We start from the raw sequence: 22,446 nt of genomic DNA, 5'->3' as shown, positions 1-22,446 counted from the left end.
CAACACCGATGTTACATTTTGCAGCTAGAACAACAAGGAAACTGAGGGCCATCACCTTCTGAGCTTATAATAAGGAATTGCTTAGCCATGAATGTAAAGACTCATTAAAGTCTAGAAGAAAACTCCTCAACTAAGGACAACTATATGGCATTCTTTAGTTACATCTGTAAGCTGAAAGGAAAGGCCTAGATATGTGCTGAACTGGTAGTTAATAATATCACACATATTGAGCCTGTGGCCATAGCTAACGTGTTGGCTGACAGGTTCTGTGAAAAACTTCACTAGCCAGTCCCTGCCACATGTACTCCATGACATCCCAACCGCCTGTCGCCTATCTTGTATCTCTAAGGAGCAGGTCATAAATACCCTCTCTAAGGCCACAAGCACAGCATGTTTGGGACCTGATAACATCCCAGGCTGCATCCTACATGGGCTCCAACAAGAATTTTCAACACCATTGGGTACTCTTTTCAATCATTGTCTAAGCATTGGCTTCATCTCAGTTGAATGGAAAATTACCGCATTATTCCCTTGCACAAAATTGGTGCCTCCACTGATCCCAGGAACTGTAGACCTATTAGCCTGGTTAGCCTTGTCTGCATTGTATTGTCATCCCTTTCAGTAAGAATTTCTTGCTAACTACCACATCAATAACAACACCTTAATTACTCACTCGATGAAAGACCTGTGCACATAAGTTGACAGCAACCTTACCTTTGATCACCATGTCTCCACAGTGGTAAGAAGAGCATTCTATATTGCTCATCTCATTTTAAGGGCATTGCCTCCACAAAAAAAAAAAAAAGATGTTATAAGCTCTCTGTACTCGTCCCTCATCAGGTCAATAATTGAGTACAATGCCCATTTGGGCATGTACCTTTCCAAGTACTTGCAGCAATTGGAGACACCACAAAGGCTCCTTACAAGAAAAATTCAATGTTTTCAGCATCTGTCCTATGTGGATCATCTGAAATCACTGTCACTTTAAATGTTTCATACAGACTACTCAAAGGCAATCTCTGCCTTGCATATAAGACAATCTCTGACTGTGCTTTATTTGAAATGCTGACATTTGCAAGTCATATGGTACATGAGTTACTCATTCTAAAGACCATAACCTGCTATATGAATTAATGGAACCTGCTGGAGGGACAGATTTGTCTCCCAGTGGTTACCACACCTTTGGAACAGACTCCCACTTCACGTCAAACAGAGCACCTCATTAGCCCTATACAAATGCAGTCTGGATGATTGGATGGGTAACCATAAATTCAGCCCAGGGGTTCCACCTGCGTCTCTCTTGGACAGGGACAAGAGGTACTGATTGTGGAAATAAGGATAGAACTTGGTTAGGCTTGTAAGAGCCCTAGGGCCATTAGTCTAGTAACTTCCTATGATCCTATGAAGCAATTTTGATGATCAATGGAACACATTGGCAATTGCTTCACTTAAGGATCTGGTTTGTTAGTTTTTTCAAGAGCTGTCTGGTTATTGAATAAAAAACTTGTATAGACATGAACCTTGTCTATTAGTTAAAGTAATGTCAAAAACTGGATAGAAAATTATTCTTATGTATTCTTTTTCTGGCAGTGTCAACATTCTGGAAAATTTATCACTTCCTGTTCTCAAACTTTGGATAATTTTGTTGTTGCAACAACATCAGAAATAATTTGCAACTTATTTTGCATAATGTTTGATACACCAGGTTGGAAATAACTGAGAATTTGTATGTTCTTATGTAATAATAAACAACCTTATTGAAGTTGCTAATGCTTAAGCCATATATATTAATGACTGCAATTTGACTTGGGAGGAACTAAATACTGTACTGCTTAAAAAAATTATCCATACACATTTTCCTTTGTGGAATACAGGCATCACTCAATCATAGTCTAGATGACTTCCTTACTTGCAATTTTTGTAATCTTTTTAGTATTTGGAAACAATGTTCTGACTGGTTTATTATAACTGCAGAGGTAATGGAATCTTCTGCAAGTGGATACAATATCTGTCACGATCAGATGGCATCGTTAACAGACCACATGGCTTTGACAAAGATGGGCTGCACTTGTTTCCTCTAGGCTTATAGATATTGGTTAAAAAATTATCCACCCCCTTAGAGCCTTTTTAGGCAATGCCAAAAAGGCAACATTACAGTATAGTGAAAAACTCTCTCAGCAATCTTAAGATGTTACTGCTTAATAATAGGAGCCTAAACAACACAAAAAAAAACTATACCCTTCATGTCTTCCTCACTCTGGAAAATGTAGACATCTTTCCAGTGAATGAGACTTGGTTTAAAGCTGAAGTGCAAGGCTACATAGCCTTCCACTCATTTAGACCAACAACAGCACAGACTGGTGCCATAGGTGGAGGTCTCAATCTACGTTAGCAACAGACGGATTTACTTCAGAATCTCAAAATTCCGAAACATCAAATTTCATATGATCGAGACCATATGACCGATGTTTTGGAATATAGAAATTTCGAAACATATCCAAAAAAAAAACAATGTAAATATTTCTGCAGGGGGGAAGCCCTCCTGCACCCACAACACTCCCGCTACTTAAATATTCCAACTCTGTGATCGCACTGTAGCGAGGAAAAGGGAAATCTCCCATTCTGTGCTGTATGCAGATCACCGTTCACAATGTCTAGATTCCAAAAGTTGATCATATGGTGTCAGCCATATGAAATTTGAACTTTCAGGATTTCAGCATTGTGAAGTGTTCCCCAACAAACACACCTCTAGATTGTTAAAGAGGATGATGGCATGGAACTCATCCATGTGTAAGTTACGAAAGATAAGGTCCCTCACCATGTCATGGCTAGGTACAGGTTGCAATCTATGCCATTGTGTCTCAAGACTTACCTAAACCTACTAGAGGTGCTCACCATCCACCAAAATACCCTATTCATGGGTGACTTTAACTATTCTTCTATAGACTGGGAAACTTACACAGCCTCAAACTCACAGTGCTTCCCGGACTTCATCTCAAACACCCTGGAACAGGTAGTGCATGCTCCAATCAGAGGAGCAAACCTTAGCCCCCCCCCCCCATCTAGTGTCACATTTTTACTAATGGGGTCAGATCACAAAGCTGTCTCCTTTGAAGTAAATATCAACCCAGAAACAAACAGCAAAACAGGTAACAGTTAGAAAGTATTCTAAAGCAAGCTACATCCTATTATGCAGCATTTTGTCAAAATGTAAGTCCCCCACCCCCTAGATCACAGCTACCAATGCACATTTACAGAATCCCTATGCAAACATGTGAATGGCTGCATAGTAGTTGCCAGACCTACCAGAAGTAACCCTCCACAAAAAAAATAGTAAAAACAAATCCCGCTGGTGGAATCCTCATCTAAGCAGAGTATATAATAAAAGCAGAAAACTCATGGCCAACATCAGGGAGAGCAACTCCCCTTAAAGACAAGTGTTCTTTTATACAACTAAACAAGAACCTAAGAACTCTAATTAACTCCAAGGCCAACTTGAGGTCAGGATAGCATCAAATGCTAAGGGCAGTCACAAGGCATTCTTCAGCTATGTCATGAACCTCAATAGTAATATACAGCAATATGTTGAACTGGTAGTGAAAGGTATCACTTTCACTGATTAGGGTGAAGTATCAAATCTACTGTCTGATAAATTCAGCTCAAGCTTTAACTTCATTCTCCACCAGATCCACCAGGTGAAATCTCCTCAACATTTTACCCCCTCTCCTCCAACATATTACCCTCAACTATTAGCAGGGACCAGCTGCTTGCAGCTCTCAATAAAGCCAAGAACACTGCTCCCTGAACAGTCTAAAATATGACCCATTGGGACAACATAAAACACTTTTCAACTATATCCTTGAAACAAGATACATTCCAAATAAATGGAGGACAGCAACAGCAATTTCCCTCCCCAGTGGCAGAAAATCAGCCACCCAGGGAACTACAGGCCCATCAGTCTAATAAGCCTAATATGCAAATCTATAGAATGAATTCTCATGGAAAGGATAAACAAAGACATTGGCAACCTACAAACACTGGACATATCCCAACTTGGCTTTGGTAAGGGAAGGTCATAACTACTTAACCTGGTAGACTTCTTTCAGAGGGTCATTAAAGCATTGGATGAGGGTAAAACAGTGTATACTGCATATCTTGACCTGGCCAAGGCATTCAATACAATCCCACTCAGGCATTGTTGACAAGCTCTCTGATCTAGGCATAAATCCCTACATAACTCTCTGGATTGCTGGCTGGCTTGCAGACTGGATCTAAAATGTCAGGATCACCGAGACCACCTCCACCAAGAGAATGGTGACCAGTGGATACACCACCAAGTGATATACACATTCTCTCACACACACATGCAGGTTATCCATGTTGGAAAGCAAACCTCCTACCTATCTAGGTTACACAATCTAGACAGCAATCTGTGAGTTGCAAGATCCACAGAAAAAGCCAGAACATGCATATGTGAAATTGGGCATTGGAATATTGGTAAAAAGAGATGCTTTGAAGAGATGGTATTGTGCATACCAGGTCATGCAACAAATTCACATGTGTGTGCAAGCAATGTAACACCACTATGATTGTCACATATAATGACATGATTTTATAATGTAATATAGATACTGCCCTTACTGTACATCATGTTACTGAGACGGAGATTGACATGTTCCACGTATTAGGATGACTTACATTCTGACTGTTGCATACCACTGGATTATCAATCAAACATTGCAGTGATATCATGTCAGGATGAGTGCATTTTTGTGTTTTCATACTTGCACTATATGCATTTGCAAGACAAACATGCAAGTCATACATAGGGCTGTGCAGTGGAGAATGACAGTAATGGATTTAGTAAGAATATGTTAACCAAGATGGTAACACAGTGCAAGTGTAAACACTATCTAGCAGACATATTACTTTAAACAAATGAATTAAGTTAACATAATTTAAAAATCATAATCACCTTTGGACAACAGTAATAGAGCCATACAAATGTTGTGCAACAAAAAAGTATAATGATCTCCTGTTTTTTTTTTTTTTTTTTCTGGTACTCTTTGATCATAGTACTGCTAAGCTGATTTGTGCTGCTGATGTCAAAGTGTTAGCACATGTGTAATCATATCCTGAAGTATTGAATATACGATGGTAATTAGCAATACTGTATGTTGCTCTGTGCTGACTTTCGCGCAAAGATCTTTACAAGACAGCATTCACAATAGGTAGCAGGCAGGCTAGTGTAGCTGCAGAATAATGATATGTGAAGTAAAGTTTAGCCAAGATGTATAGGTTCATAGGTTCATAGGTTCATACTAGGCTATCTGCCCTAGGGCATTTATAAGCCTAGCCAGAGTGTGTGTGGCTTTCACCACCCCTTAGGATGAGAATACTATACCCATTAGTTTGCTGTGCCTCTGTCCAGCAGTGATACAGAGATGATTCCCAGGGTAAATCTATGATCTCCCATCCACTCGTCAAGATTTCTCTTGAACAGAGTCAGTGAGGGGCTCTGCCTCACATGGACTGGGATTCTGTTCCATAGTGTAGGGAGTCTCTGGGTGATGAATCTGTCCCTCCAGCATGTCCTATTTATATCCGTGTTGAGGTTTAAGTCTCTTGCTCTCGTGGCTCTGGTGGATTTGGATTTTTTGAGGTGGAGCATGTCCATTAATTCCGGGTTGGACATGGCCTTGTATGTCAGGCACAGATCACCTCTGAGCAGATGGTATGCGACTGAATAGAGCTGGAGTTTCTTCAGTCGGGCATCGTATGACATATGTTTGAGCCCCTTTATCCTTTTGGTGAGGAACTTTTGGGGTCTTTCCAACTGCTGCAGGTGTCGGGTAAGGTACATGTCGAATGGGGCGTTGTACTCAATCATTGGTCTGATAAGTGAAGAGTACAGGGGTACAATGACCTCTCCTGATCTGGATGTGAATCCCTTCATGATCAGGTGGGCAATGTAGAAGGTCTTCCTAACCACTTTGGCAATGTGAGTGTCAAAAGAGAGGTTACTGTCAACTTGGGTCCCCAGGTCCCTGATAACTTCTTCCGTGTTTAATGGATTACCACCTATGTGGTAATTAGGGGTTACCTTGTTTTTCCCAAAGGGTATGACTATACATTTCTTGGCATTTAGCTTAAGGCCATGGCTCTGGCACCAGTTATCCATTTCTATGAGACCTCTCTGGAGGATGTCTGTGTCTGATGGAGTGTCAATTATGGTGCCCAGCTTGCAGTCATCTGCAAATTTTGTCAGCCATAATCCCCCTATGTTTGCCTGCACTTCAGAAAAATAAATGCCGAACAAGAGAGGGCCCAGGACTGAGCCCTGTGGGACACCGCCCGTGACCGGCTTAGAGTCTGACATGGCACCAGCAACTCTAACCCTGTGTGTTCTGTCCTTGAGCCAGTTTGCAACCCATCTTGTGACATATGGGTTTACATCTAAGCTGGTGAGCTTTTCTATGATGCCCGAGTGGGGTATTGTGTCGAACGCTTTTGCTAGGTCAAGGTAGGCTGTGTGAACTGCCTTACCCTCATCAATGGCCTTAGTGACTGTTTCAAAAATGTCGACCAAGTTCAAGAGGCAGGATCTGCCCTTGACAAAGCCAAATTGGGTAGGATCCAGTGTCTGTAGGTCCCCAATGTCTTTATTTATGAGTTCCATTATGATCCTCTCCATAGCTTTGCAGACAAGGCTCGTCAAGCTTATGGGGCGGTAATTTCCAGGGTCCGTAGAAGCACCGCCTTTGTGGAGTGGGACCACAGTTGCCGACGCCATTCTTTGGGTACGTATCCTGTAGTAAGGCTAAGATTAAACAGCAGCCTTATGTGTGGGTTTAGTTCCTCATTGAGTTCGTGTAGCACACAGCCGGGGACACCGTCCGGTCCCATTGATGCTGTGTTTTTTGCTTTAGAGAGAGCAGCTCTCACCTGGGCATCTGAGATGTTTGGGAGGCTAGACTCTGGTGGGATAGATATTTCTCCTTTTGGGGGGGAGGGAGGGGAAAAATTTGCACTGAACCTGTCTGCCAGTATGTTGGCAATGTCTGTGGGTTCAGTGATTTTTAGACACAATGTATAGACACAATAGTCAGCCAAAACATCATGAAACATGTTGTTCTCCATATGTATTTGAACATTTTCAGCATGCTACGAAAAAAATTTGGTTTGAGTATTATGTTAGCAAAATATTTAAGAATTCATATTTGTGAAAGTCATTATTTGACAGAGGATTTCAGCAAACATGAATGCATGCAATCATCTTTATTACCCTGTTGACCACTGTAATCCTTGCATTCTACCCTTCATCTTGCTTAACATTACATTAAACTAAATAAACACAGCTTAGCACAACAGAATGAAATGAGACAGAGTAATGCAGACAAAGGGAATCAGATTCAAAGATGCTGACAAAAGCATTGTACTCCATTTAGCCTTAGTTGCATTAGTTGCATTTATTGCCCAGGAAAAAACAAACCACAATATTGAGGCAATACCAAGGATCACCAACACTGCTGTGTCACATGAAAACACTTTATTCATGGCAGAGGCTCCAAAACATTAAGGTTCCACAGAAATTATGTTTTCATCATAAAAATGACTTCTTCAGATAGAGCACTGAAGTAAAAAGCATTTATTGCCCAATGCCAGTTATTGCTCAAATGCAAAGGTGAAAGAATAATGATACAGAAGGGAGAGGATACATCACTGGGGTGACAAAGAGATGGGGAGAGAGCGGATTATTACTGAAGAAGGATAATGGCACCTTACAACAATATGCAGCCAACAGATATGTATAAATTACTGTATCAAAAATACTCATTAGCACCTAGATAATGGCTTGAATAAAATCCTTAAAATTATTAAAAACACTTTCTACACAGCTGAGCATTAGTCCGCCATGATGCAAAACAATTACTACTTCACAGCTTTAAAATAAAACTATTGAAGCACACTGAAATACTTATTGAAAAAGGAGGGTGAACAAAGAGTCAGAGAGAGATGCAAAGAGGTATATAACAAATATATTTTGTAGGATGTGGAAAATCTGTATGATGTTTTTATCTTACTCATTAAATCTCCATTGATCTATCATGCTCTGTAAAATAAACTGATTGCTGTAGGTTCAAATAAGGTGCGGGAGGGTACAATAAACATGAATACCTGACCAGGATAATGTTAGCTTCCTATATCTCCATGTTGGGTCGACAATGTTTTTGAAATGTATGTCTTCCTGCACTACTTCAATGTTATGTTAAGGCAATGTGTTATATGTAGAGAAATACAGATGTTTGCAAATAAATATATTTTTGGAATATCAACTATCATGAAGGAAAAAAAATGGCATATGGCTATAACTGAACCCATGACACCATGCCAAAACATCAGGCTACAGATAATGTAATTATCTCAACACACCACATTGAAATTCTTAGTTTAATACATCCAGCAGCCTAATAAATGTTACATTAATTGCTGCATATTACTGCCTTTAGTATTGCTTTTTTCTGTATACAGATAGCACAATGGATTTAATCACATTTGCATGTCAGTAGCTGGACCACTGCAAATTAGATTGGAATCTTTATTTTTTTTTTGCAACAAGAAGGTAAAAACATTCACTGTCACTTGGCATTTCTGCACTATACCAAACTCCTTGCAAATGCCAGGTATAAAAAGTGAAGGCTTCTTCATGGGCAGTACTGACCATGTGTATGTTGTGTGTAAATCTCTTTTTTGACCAAATTAAATGTGAAAAAAGAGTGGATAGGACAGTGGTAAAAGCAGAAGTTAGAACACAGAGAAAAGAATACAAGAATTTGTATTAGGGTCATGGGAGAGCAGCATAACTTTCTAATTCTTCACAATGTTAATGTACTGTTGTACACACAATTTAATGACTTTGCAGAGTTACTGCACCAGTAATGTGTGACAACAATGGAATAATGTCGTGTGGCCAATCACATAGGCAAGGTGGAGAGCTATATATGGGGCATATATTGTTAGTGGGACAGGTATCCATTTTTTCTTTTTTTATTTGGAAGAGAAATGAATGTTGGGAAAGGTGATTAGGAATAAGATGGTCAAGTAGGTAGGGTAGGTTGGGAAGCATCTATAGACATACAGGACATAAAAGACAGATCAGGATGTTAGATAGGGGATATCCACTGTGGCAACCCCTAACCGGGAAAAGCTGAAAGACACAACAACAACAACTCATATCCAGCATGAGAATAGTGAGAATCTAGCCCTCACCATCAGAAATGTCATTACTTTTTCTTGCAGTGGCTTTCTGGGTTAGTGCCTGACATGGTATCATCTTTGTAACATGACAAAGGACCTGTTAAACCCTGCTGATATGTGCACTGCGGCCCATCTTCATTCTATCATTCAACAGCCCTGTCAGGTCCTTCAGGGCAACAAAATCATCACCTCCATTACTATTGCTCCCGGGGTGTACTACTGCAACAGCAGCCAGGGCAGAGCTACCTGATGTATTCAGAACTGGTAGGGCATGGGTTGTGGATGCTACACTGACAGGTTATGACCCTAAAATGCTGGATGTCTGTGTTGCCATTTATTTATTTATATATTATTTATTTTATTTATTTTACATTTGTTAACAGGGGGTGTCTGACTGAGCTGAAAAGGCCCTTTTTCAACAAAGACCTGGGGAGAAAAGCTCCACAAAGAAAAATAACAGATACATTTAGTTATTTAGACATGATCAGTATACACACAAATTACAAAAGACATGATTTTACAGTGATATGCATCACATCAACAGTTACAGTGGAGAGAACAATCAAAAAAATATTAATTTAAAAATAAAGGTAATTAATAGATTTGTGGTGTACAGCTGAAATTTGGAACATAGGTAGAATACATACATAGTACATAGGTACAGTACATACATTGTAGATTAGGAAATGCGCTTTCACTCGACCACATGCAAGCTTTCTCAAGGCAAACAACACAGGAAGTCATGTGATGATTCTGGAAGTATTTAATGTGAATGAACTTCCAGCAATGTTGTTTGCCTTGAAAAAGCTTGCATGTGGTCGAGTGAAAGTGCTTGGATGATATTGTGGATTTTTACTTTACCTGGTTATATTAAAGGATCTTTTTGGAGACCTAGCAGCTGTTTGATTTCTTCATCTGCTTATTTTGAAAGCCTTTGTTTACGTGCTTCCGGGTCCTGTGGTGCCAAGTGATTTTCATTCTTGGTTTGATTTTGCTTTTAGTTTTGGTACATTGTAGATTAGCCAGTGTTTCTGAGTAAGATTGAAAACTATTATCAAGTACTCTAGATTTAGTATGTATACCTTATCCACTTTCACTAGCCTGGGGAGCAATCATGGCACTGCCAACTTTGCTTGAGATGTTGCCTGATGAGGTCTTTAAAGGAGGCTTTGGATGATGCGTTTTGCATGCTAGTGGGGACAGAGTTCCATTTTTAGCCACTGAACTACTATATAGTGCATCTCCAAAGCTATTGAAGCTGTTGGTGACTTCTAGTCATAGTTTGCTTGATGATCTAAGAGGCCTTTTGGCTGAGTGATGTTGTACTAGGTTTTTGAGGGCAGGACACTTATTGGGGAGGTAATAGATAGAATGACAGAGACAGAGCTGATTGTAGGTTAGGAGGTTGGGAAGTTCAAGCCAGTGGAGCTGTCTCAATGCAGTACAGCACTGAGTTCTATATGAGCAATTTGCAGCAAAGCGAGCAATTCTGTTATAGCAGGCTTCCATTTTCCTTAGTTCAGTTTTGTTGAGATTAGTCAGAATGAGAGATGCATAGAGTAGGGTGGATAGAAGTTGGGAGTGAGCAATGGCTGATCTTGTGTTGTTGGTAAGAAATGGTTTGATATGGTAGAGTGATCCCAGTTTGGTATGTGCTGTTTTAATAGTTAAGTTGAGATGACTATCAAATTTTAGGTGAGAGTCTATGGTTATTCCCAATAGCTTATCCTGTGCCACTGGAGTGATTTGAGTAGCATTTGTGGAGTAGATAGTGAATTGACTATCCGTGTTTTTGTTAGAACTGGTTATAATCATAAGTTGAGTTTTCTTTGGATCGAGGATAAGTTGGGCTTTGGTAAGGTAGCTTTCAATGTCAGAGAATGCTAGCTGAGTTGTTTGCAGGAGGGTGGGAATGTTTTGTGCAGCACAGATTAAGCTAGTATCATCTGCATACTGAATGATAGATGCATGCTGTTTGGAGGTATGGAGGTCATTTGTGAAGACTGTGAATAGTAGTGGTCCTAAGATAGAACCCTGTGGGACTCCTATAGTTATGGGCAGCTGAGGAGAGAGAGAATTTTCCCATTTCACAGCTTGGTACCTGTTAGTTAAGTAGCTTTGGAACCAGGTAAGAATGGAATTTGATAGGTGATATTGGTTTAGTATGTTTAGCAGGATTTGGTGTGAGACTGTGTCAAATGCTTTGGACATATCCAAAAAAAGAGTTTACACCTGTAGGCCTTCATTTTTGAGACAGTTTACTGTGTCTGTAAAGCAGAGGAGAGCTGTAGTAGTACTACGGGCAGGTCTGAAACTATGCTGAGTAGGTGACAGGATGTTGCTGTCTAGGAGATAGTTTAGCATCTAGGTATGGATGCATTTTTCTAGGATTTTGGCCAGGGGGGAGAGTAAAGCAATGGGTCTGTAGCTATTAAGTTCAGTGGAGGTCCTGCCTTTATGTATGGGTGTAACATAGGATAATTTCCAGAGTTTGGGCACATAGTTTTCAACAATTGATTTGTTTATGAGAGTGGGGTCTGTGATAGCAATAACATCTGCTGTGAGTTTCAAGAAATAGCTGGGGAGTAGGTCGGCTGCTGTTGATGAGGTTTTTAGTTTGGAGATAATGCTTCTGATTGAAGTGATGGAAACTGTTTTGAGGGTAAAGCTTGTGTTAGTGTTATTTGTGTTGGGGGGGATAGTGAGGAAGGAACTGTCCTGTGATACTAAGGATAGAATTGAGTTCACAAAGTGAGAATTGAATTGTGCTTCGATGGGAACTTTAGTGTCAGGGGTGGTTGGTTTGCTGGTAGACTTTTGGGTGGATTTTAGTAGCTGGTTTACATTTTTCCAAAATTTTTGGGGGTTGTGTTGGTATTTAGTTTGTAATGTTGTGTAGTAGGATTTTTTGTCTAGCCTAATGCATTTTTTTGCACAGTTGCACAGTTGTTGGTACTTAGTTAGGCTTTGTGTTTCTTTGTTTTTTTTGATAGTAAAGCCAGGCAGTGTCTCTGGACTTGAGAATTTGTTTGGTTTCTTTACTGAGCCAGGGGTTTGTCGAGGTTCTAAACTTGATTTTGTGCAATGGAAACAGTGTCTAGGTATTATAGAAATGTTTTGTTGAAATATGCTACAGCCTGGTCAAGTGGGAGGTTTTTAGGGGGGGGGGTCCAGTCACAGTTACAGAGTAAAGTGTTGAGGACCTCAGGAAAGAATTTTTTGTGTGTTTCTAGTGGATATATAGTTAGTGGTTTTGCATATGCTTGTTCTACTACATATAAAGTATATTATGTTGTGGTCACTTAAGGTGTCTTGGAGACTGCCTATGTGAGGGTACAATGTGGGGTTGTTAGTTAGGACCCAGTCAAGGATGGATTCCCTTTTAGATTTTTATCACATCTAGTTGGAATTTGGGCTAGCTACTGGTAGCCATGGAGATTTATTAGATTACTTGGTGCTTCTGATATACAGGTGAACCAATCTAGGTTGAAGTCCCCCAGAATAAGGGTTTCTTGTGAGTATGTGGAAGAACACCAGGATCAGAAGTCTTCAAGGCTAGCAGGTGTATTACCAGGTGGAATATAGATCACAATTGTGGTGATGACCTTTTTAGGGTGAAGTTGAAGTTGTGAGATAAGTATGTCCCAATTATTGGGTGAGGGGTAGGAGTTTGGTAATTGATGGACAGTTAAGTTGGACTTGTACATTAAGGCAGTTCAACCCCCTTTACGAAATGGTCTGTCTTGTCTAATGATATTGTAGCCTCTAGGGAGAACTTCTGAGTTAGCTATGTTTTTATTTAGCCAGGTTTCTGTTAAAGCAACTATGTCTGGGGAGTAGTGTGGTATTGTGGCCTGGAGTTCAGTTATTTTATTTTTGATACTTCTAATATTAATATTTAGCATTAAAAGATGGTTGGTTTTGCTGCTGTTATTGATTTTCCCAGGGATGAAGATAGTGGGGGTATTTGTGTTGGAGCAGTTTGTGTTGAACAGGATGGATTTGGGCCTGGGTTGGGGTGGATATCCCCACTTATGGTGAGTCTGGTGTTAAAATGGTGATACAGATGTTGGAGTTTGGTGAGGAGTGTGAGAAAGTATTGTGTTATTTTTGAGTAGGAATGAGAGCATAGGTGTTTAGTTCTGAATTGGTCCGTTATGTAGTTCTTGAACAATTGTGGGCAGATATTATTATAATGTGTGGTGTCTGTATATGAGAGTCCATAATGTAGTGTTTTGCTACTACGTTTAGGGATATTGCTAGAGTGATAACTTGTGGTGTTGTAAAGAATTATGAGAAGATAGACTAGACTTAGTTGTGTGATAGTCATGGTTATAAAGTTTAAGTTGGTTCTAGGTGGCAGGTCTGAATAGGAATTATAGGGTTGCACTATATGTGGCTGGGAAGTAGTGTGGGTGATGTAAAGAATGCCTAGTGGTAATGAGAGTGATTGGGAGTATTTTGTGTTGAGCAAGTTGGTGTGGTATAATGTGATATGACTTGAGGAGCTGTGATTGGTGGAGGTGATGTGAGGGTGAGCTGTGGGTGTGGCTGTAATTACTATAAATGTAGAGGTAGTGGGGGTGGGAGAGAATAGGGGGAAGGGCAGGGGAGCCGAGACAGCTTGAGCATTAGCGAGGGTGAACGGAGCGGGGCAGAGCCCACCAAGACAAGAGAAAAAAGTAAGTATTACTTTACAAATCAGAACACTTTAAACAAATTCCTGAGGTCTAATAGCTTACCAGCAAGCAGAATGTAATTGCTGAAGAGCACTTGTGTCCTGGTGGGGGACTAGAAATTTAAAGATGGCTCCATGCTCAGCAGGATTCTAATATAGACTTACTATTGGGGGAGGGAGATAGCACAAGGGGTGTAAACCAGGTGGAATGCAAAAATTACAGAGAGGCAGTCAGTGGAAATCAGTGAAGGCCTTCAGAGAGGGTAAGTAATAATTCAAACTACCTGTAAAGTGAAGGAGAGAAGAGACAGCAAAGTTTATTAAGGTTGGGAGTGATTAGTAACCAGTTTGTGCACGGATTAGAGTAGGGGGATACATTAGCAATGAAGGGGAATGTATAGAGATGCAAATAAACAGGTGGGGCTCCAAGTGATACAAACTAAGGCTGAAAGCACTGAGAGGGCTGCTTGATGGTTAATTTAGCCACAGGAATCTGAATTAACTGTATACTGTCTATTGGACAGTTAGGATTACTGCACTAGCTGGGGGGGGGCACAAGGCTACAACAGTCAATTTTGTTAGCACGCTGAGAACTACTAAGAAACACTGATAATGTTATAGCTTCACTCTCATAAAACATACAAGTAGAATGCCTGGGTGGACTGACCCTGCTCTTGAGGCTCAAAATGTATATCCTTGTTTAGTTTGCAGTACTGATTCCTTCTTATACTTTATGGGTGGAGTGGTAGCCGCAGACTGCAGATTTGCTTGAGTGTGCTCCTGCTCTTGAGGCTCAACATGTATATCCTTGTTTAGTTTGCAGTACTGATTCCTTCTTATACTGTATGGGTGGAATGGTAGCCACAGACTGCAGATCTGCTTGAGTGTGCTCCTGCTCCTGAGCCTCAAAATGTATATCCTTGTTTAGTTTGCAGTACTGATTCCTTCTTATACTGTATGGGTGGAGTGGTAGCCGTAGACTGCAGATTTTCTTGAGTGTGCTCAGAAAGCAAAATGTAATTGCTGTAGAGCACTTGTGTTCTGGTGGGGGACTAGAAATTTAAAGAAATTTAAAGATTTATGGAGGTATGGCAGGCCATGTCACAGTGAACAGTGTACCTCTGTGCTGTTGATCGGTAATTTTTTGCAGCAAGTTATGCAAACTGCAGATTATTATTAAATTATAAATCACCACACACACAAATAAACAACTAAATAAAATAAAGAGACATTGCTGGGGTGGAATAGAGATAATTTGATACATGGCAAGTCACAATACTGTATATTTAAAAAACATTTTTTGGCAGTATATAAACAATCCTGATAATTTACTATTTAGCAACTTTGGAACATCCATATATAACTGAAAACTATTTATGTGTTATTAAATAAACAAATATCACTGCTCTAGTATAAGTAATAGCTGCCTTTATTTCACTATGAGGGATTGGAATTATGCATTTAACTTAATAATTACAATTACCATTATGTAATTATTCTTTACAGATTGCTAGTAAGATTTTATAAACAATTATCAATTAGAAATGCTACTTCTAGATAATGAACCAATGCACACTAAAGCTGGTATTCTAATTGCTTAATGCAAGTAGCAACATTCATTGAGGAAGCATGTATGCTTGTGATGAATGATGATGTATGCCTGTTTGAGAGACAAGGGCTTGAATGAAAGAAAATAATATTATGGATTTAATTTTTCCTTGATTCCTACTTACCCATTGCCTGTCTGAGGTGAGTTAATCTCTCCTGGTGTGCTTCACCATTTGCAACTATCCCTCTGCATTTCTAGAGAGCACTAACAAATAAAATATATATGAAAGATGATGGGAGGTTGGCACAATGGTTAAGGTGTTTGCCTTACAGACACAAGGTACAGGGTTTTATTCTCACAGGGGGTAATTGGCTAGGCTTTAACATGCCTCATAAGGGCAGTTAGCCTAGTACTGTCTAGGAACCAATAAACCTATTGAGTGACTGCATTGGCTGGCTAGATAATTACTGCCATAGACAGGTTATAAGTCAGTATACTTACATAATTGGGGGTATTCTTAGTCCTAAATGTAGCCTTCCATCAGCTTAGGAGGTCCTGCTTGCACTTTTTAAGGTCACTGTAGTGGTGACTGCATTGTTTCCAATTGCGTGGAATGCCAGTTGCACTGAATACAGCCTTAGCTATGCTATTCCAAGCATCAGCCTCATACTGAGACCATTATATTCTCCCTGCAGCAGCCTATGGCTGTAGCTCTTCACAAGTGTGCCACAAATATCCCAGTGTCTTCAAAACCCACCAATTTATCATCATTCTCTCCCTTGTCAGCCATGTCTGCAAAAGTTAAGCTAACAAAGTATGGTTAAATTGCCACCTATTTCAGATTTCACTTGTTACTGGTACTGGGGAAAGAAGTACAGCCTTGCCAACTGTATTTGCATGATTGAAAGCAGATGGACTCTTTGGCAGACACTTTGGCACTACTTACAGCAGATAGCAGTAAAGCTGTGAAACATGGCATTGAGCTATGCCAAGTATGATGCTCCACCCATTTTCACAGATATCAACATTCAACAATTGACTGCTTACTGGCATGGCTTTTGAAGTTTGCACTTTGGAAGGTGAAAGATGCTGAATACTGACATGTCATATCGCAGCTTATGCAACATTAAAATGCTATTGTAGCAACTTGGAATCAACCCATAAGATAAATGATGCAAAAATTGCAACTGACATTACCACAAAATAGATAACTTTCCAGCCTGGAAATGTGACGTATATGAATGAATGGAGATGCACTTCTGAGTGCCCTATAATGGGTATAGTTGTAATTATGTATTGGAATGCATTCCTTTGTAAAAGTCATTCTTTCTGCAAGTAAATATTGTTCACATGGATGCAGTTGAATGTCATTATTAGTACAGGAACATGTGATGAGTTATGATGATTACAATAAAAGTATAAAATAAATATTATCAATAACAGCAAAGTGTTGTGTAATCAGGATTCAAATATGCCTCTCAAATGGCAAAGATATTTGCAGAATGTCCAGCTTTTTGCCTCATATTTTTGATCTGTTCCTCATAAAATATGTGGTTTTCTGACAGATCACAGGGAATTAAGTCACTAAATAATTATATATATTTGAGTTTTTAATTTCATATCATCCAGAAAATGCATGCTAACAAAAATCCTTTTATTCAAGCAAATGTCTAAGTTTATAACAGCAATATTAAAAATCTGTCCCTATTTTGGACCCGTTGTCCTCTCATTATTTTAAGCTTTGTCCAGATTTAGGTTAAGAGGTATGGATTTGAACAGTGCTTCATATGCCCTATTTCTCTTGATTCACATCAGTTACACCTTGTACCACACAATTTGATATCTGTCAGGTGCATTTACTGAAATCCGTACTCTACCTGTTTTGGGGTGGGGGGGGGGCACTCAAAGACATCAGGCAAATTTCAGTTGCCCAAGGCAGCCTAAACTAAAATGTTCACTTTTTTCCTTAAGTAGTGAATCCCATTTACATGCTGCCAAATAGAGAGCAAATGGAAAAATCATTAAAAGAGAGCTTCCTGTCAGGTGTGATTTCTTCCCAGAGTATTATTCAGAGTTTTGATGGCCATGAAATAATGCCTGGCTGGTTTGCACTACCTCTGGTGGCCTAAACTAAAATGTTCACCTTTTTCCTTGAGCTGTGAAAGTGATTTTCATTCTGCTAAGCAGTGCTTAACTGATACAAGATATATATATATATATATATATATATATATATATATATATATATATATATATATATATAAATTATTGTATATATATATATATATATATATATATATATATATATAAATTATTGTATATCAAATACTTTATGCATATTTTTTGACCAAATGTGTACACTGTAACAGGTAGCTGCATGTATTTGAAGCCTCAATCAAGGGCATTGAAAGCAGCCATACCACACTGTTTCCCAGGGTTGTCACAGGCAAGGACATATATTAGCAAGGTGGTAAAGAGTTTAGATGTAATAATAATGTGACATTGCATCAAGTGACATTGAAAGTGTAACACAAACAAGTTATGAAAGTTGTTCTTTCATATTTGACTGTTAATGTCTGGATGATTAGGATATTGCCAACAGCTACAATAGGCATGTACTCACGCAATGTTAAAGAAAGACTGTGATCTTTGCAGATGTATCCCTTGCTTTTTATCTATTGCATCCTTTCATTATCTATGTTTTCATAATAACAACTTTATTATTGCCTTCTTGCCATACTGTATGTCATTTTAACAATGCTCTCTTTAATATGAACAGCATTTCTTACTAAAAGCCACTGTTTTTGAATGTTAGGACTATCATTCTCCAAAATCAGTAAGTGCTCTTGTAGATATTTTAAGTTTCTTCTCCCTGACACACCCTTAGTAGGTGTATTACAAAAATAGGAGAAAGTGAAAGTTGATTGCTCCTTCAGTGTAATCAAAGTCACATGCACGTCATTAACAGGGGACACTTCTTAATCCTGGTCCTTGTGTAGATCCTTACACCATGTTTATATTCGCTACACATAGTGCAGCTTTTGGTATTCAGGAATGGTAATGATGTGACACCTCATTTGCATAATGACAGGGTTCGGTTCGCAGGGCTGACTCTGCTTTCTCTCTCTCTCTCTCTCTATATATATATATATATATATACATATAAAGGTAATGGTGTAGTTAATGCCCTTGTATTGTACTGGGGAGCATGTTTTAAAACACAGAGCTTGACACCTAGTAAAACAAAACTTTGGAAAGTTTACATATTTTCTACAGTGCTGTATTGCTAAGGTATGTTGGAAAATGTAATTTTCAAGGTTTCTATACATTTTCAGAATAACAAATATCAAACATTTGTATCATATAAAACTGCCTTGACTAATCAGGAATAAACTCTACAGCATTATTTTTGCTTAATATTAAAAATCATGCAATAGATCATACAGTTGGGGTCCAAATGTAGACATGATAAGTCAGCAAGCAAGGGAGAATAATATTACTGAAACTGAATTCATCCTCAAGTCTTGGCGAGTACCTTCATGAGGTGGACACTGTCTTTCATAAAATATCCCTAAGATGACTCTGATATATAGAATGCATTTCTATAGCATATATCATGTACAGAAGTAGGTTAAAATTTAAATAAAGATAGCTGGGTGCGCAAGACCCAGGATAAAAAAGTGCCCAATCCTGATGGTACACTGGTGCTAGAACTAGAAAAGATGACAGTGTAGAATCTTCAAAATATGGAAACACTCCTACAATGGGGCCAAGCCAGGTTCAGGGAGAGGATGCCCCCCCCCCCTTTGTAGAAGGAAGAAGTAGTCACAAAAATCACAAAAACTGATAGGCCAAAGAAGAGCCATAAAGACGATAAAGTGGACTATTGAGGATAAGAAAGAAATTATTTATTGTTACTATTATGCAAAAATCCCAGAATTTCCAGACACAAGATATACAAAACAATTAAGATAGAAATTAGAAGAAAGAAAAATACTTGTACAAGAAAAACCGTGCGAAGCTTCAAATAAAAATCTGTATTCATTAGTACAACAGATTTGTGAAAAACAGTATAGAGCTCAAGAAACTTTGATCTGTTTGGAAAAAGGGTCTATATTAGAACATCAAAGTTTCAAAACTTCGAATGTTCTAATATCAACCCCTATTCACTGAATGCTTACAACATTGAACATGAAGAACAGCAAATTTTTTCCTAGGAAAAAAAAAATTGCTGCTCCAAAACACATACACACAACACAAGCACACCAAACAAACAGCAATCCACGCACATACACCTAAAATCTTACATCTAACCCTACACTAAACTGTACATACACTACTAACTATCCACTTACCTTAACCCAAACCCTAATCCTAACCCTAAGGTCCATCACTATCGCATACTCACCTCACCCGCACCCTAACCCTAACTCACCTAACCCACCCTAACCCTCATGTCCACACAATCGCACACTTACCTGACCTGGACCCTAACCCTAACTCACCTAACCCACCCTAACCCTCATATCCACACAATCACACACATACCTAACCCGCACCCTAATCCTAACTCACCTAACCCACACCCAATCGCACACTTACCTGAAACCGACCTGTAACTTTCCACCACAGTGCTGAAAATAGAGAAGTGACAGAAACGGACAACTGAATTCTTTCCCTAGCAAAATATTCATTTTTTGTAGCTTCACTGTCGATATTAGAACATTCAAAATTTTGAAACTTCGATGTTCTGATATAGACCCTGGAAAAGGCAGCATGTGAGCATGTGCAAAAATATAAACAACAAAACCTAGAGGTTTTTGAAAAGTATAAAAAAGAAATATGGGCATGGGGAAGAAAGAGAGATTTGATATGGTGCAATATTTATTGAAGGGATTAAGCCAAATTAATGAATATAAAGAAGGCAGCCCCAAAGATATTTGAAGAGAAATACAGGTAAAGGCACTCAGATATGGAACATTTCACAATAAAAAATGCTATCACAAAGAGAGAATGTATAAAAGAAGACTAGTAAAGCAGAAGTTAAAAAATAGAAGTTAAAGTTATGGAGGACTTGTAAAGTGCAGGATTTGGTGTATAAGGTCTAACACAGGTTATATCACAGTATGATGGAGTGTGTTCCCAAAGTAAGGAGAAGCAGGAAGATCAGGAGACATCTGAAAAAGAAATATGGACATGGGAAAGAAAAAGAGATTTAATATGGTGTGATATTTATTCAAAGGAGAAAGCAAAACGAACCAATACAAAAAGAGCAGCACCAAAGATATTTGAAGAGAAATACAGGCAAAGGAATCTGGACATGGAAAACTTTGCAATACAAAAAATAAGAAGACAGAGGAAAAGTAGAAAAGGAGATTAATAATGGAGAAGTTAAAGAAGCAGAAACTGAGGTTATGGAGTACCTGTGAAGTGAAGGATTCAGTGTAGAAAACCCAATTGATAAAGCAGCAAAACAGGCTAGAGCAATGGATATCCAAATTAAGGGAAAAACAGTAGAAAAAGAAGCAATTGGTCAGGTGGCATATGAAGAGATTTTGTAGCCTTCCCCAGGATACCAGTATAAACATTCACTTGAAGCTGGACAGCAAGCAAAGGAACAGGAAACTGTAGAAACTCTGATGCAGTCAATGTTGAGGAGTGATACTCCTGTGAGTTCCATATGACAGAGCAATGGATGGCACAGGATGAATCTGAAGAGAATGTGCCACAGGAAGATGCTATAGAACTTTCTATAGATTGCCCACAGGAAATGGAAAACAAAAAAATGTGCCCTTAGTTTACAAGAAAATGAGCTAAGAGAAGAGTTTCTTTATTTAATAGACATAGATAGACATTAAGATCAATGAAAGAAATAGACCGCAGAAAGTCAATAAAACCTAAAAAGTCAGAAATATGATAAAACTATGAACACAGTAATTAAGTATGTCCATAGAGATCCATGAGATATAACAGAATAAACAGGATATATTACTGTGCAGCTAAATTAATAGCTGATAAAGCTCTACCACAAGAACACAGGGTATTGATAGAAGGGAAGGGAAGAAATTGAATACCATCATGGAAGTATCAAATAGAGGAAACTATAATGAAATTAAGACAAGAAATGTCACTCTTATAAGAATATAGAAGAGGGACCAGATAAAAAAAAACACCAAGAAAGTTAGATGTGATAAAAGCAATGCACAGCATTAGAACACACCAGGAGCTATCATACACTATCGGAAATAACAAACTAAAAATCTCAGCACAGGCAGAAAAACTTTGAAGATACACAGATAAATATAAACAAAAAGTACAAAACAAGCAATTTATTGATGGCACAAAAAAGTTTTATAGAGAATTGTAAAATAAGGTAAAAAGAATTGAAAGACCACCAAAAAAAGAAGAAATAGATATATTTTGGAGACGTATCTATGAAGGGGTCTACTTTCTATCACCGAACTTCCGATTCACCGACACACAAGTTACCAACCCCAAACAACCGAAAACACACAACACCAACAACTCAAAAAACCGAACACCACTACACCGACACAAAAAACGTCAACTACACATTGCACACAACAACATATCCAGTAACCTTAACCTAAACCCTAACCCTAACGTCCGACACTACCGCACACTTACCCAACCCGCACCCTAACCCTAACTCACTTAACCCACCCCTAAACCTCAACACCGTCACTATCGCACACTTACCCTACCTGCACCCTAACCCTAACTCACTTAACCCACCCTAAAACATTCAGCCCGTCACTATCGCACACTCACTCCACCCGCATTCTAACCCTGACACACTTAACCCTTCCCTACACTGCTCTACGTCACTTCCACACACTTACCTTACCGGAACCCTTAGTCCGACACTACCGCACACTCACCTTTCCCACACCCTAACCTAAAATCCCTCACTATCGTACACTTACCTGTCCGCTCCCCA

This window comes from Protopterus annectens, chromosome 10.part0, assembly GCF_019279795.1.
Source record: "Protopterus annectens isolate FY-2018-M chromosome 10.part0, PAN1.0, whole genome shotgun sequence".
NCBI classification, from domain to species: Eukaryota; Metazoa; Chordata; order Ceratodontiformes; family Protopteridae; genus Protopterus; species Protopterus annectens.
This window is presented reverse-complemented; position numbering follows the sequence as displayed.